This window comes from Cynoglossus semilaevis, chromosome 9, assembly GCF_000523025.1.
Source record: "Cynoglossus semilaevis isolate Cse_v1.0 chromosome 9, Cse_v1.0, whole genome shotgun sequence".
NCBI lineage: Eukaryota > Metazoa > Chordata > Actinopteri > Pleuronectiformes > Cynoglossidae > Cynoglossus > Cynoglossus semilaevis.
In genome coordinates, this window is record NC_024315.1 from 5,576,013 (window position 1) to 5,576,718 (window position 706).

The window sequence follows — 706 nt, forward strand, 5'->3', positions numbered from 1 at the left end:
CACTGACATTAATGAAAAAAAAAAAAACCTCATTTCCAAACCTGTTCAGATTATGACCCTCAGCTCCGTTTGTACTGATTGGTTCAAATCACTCTTCTTTAAAGTCTGTCTCTGTCTCCCGTTTATTCTATCAACCTCCAATTAAAATGTTGTTTAGAAAATTGTTCTGTTTACAAAAAGCTGTGGATTACAATGATTGGTCCGAACTATGACCTATGACCTTTACAGACAGTCAGACAGTCAGGCAGGCAGACAGACAGACAGACAGACAGGCTGACAGACAGACAGACAGACTGTAAGTGCAGAAAGAACCACTTCTTTGTACTAGACTTTTGGTCAGTGACTGAAGAAATCCCATTTAGTGGAAAACAAGTTCTGAATCCTCATGTACAACACAAAGGTAAATATTTCAATTCAATACAACATAATAATGTTTAGATAAACACACTGAACTTCTGTCCACTGTCAGGTTATGACTGAGAATCCAAATGAAGCTTCACTGTATAAATATGTGTGTGAACATGTCCAAACCGTGGTCCACAGCCCTTTGAGACGTCATCAGGAGTGGACAGACCATTGACCATTTTCAGCCTGATAATCGTCTCCATGATGAGTTGTGACAAGTCGTGGCTAATCACCACAGTCAGCTCGTCAGCTGTGGATCAGTGTGAAATATGCAAAGACAAGGAGCACTGCGATTTGCTGC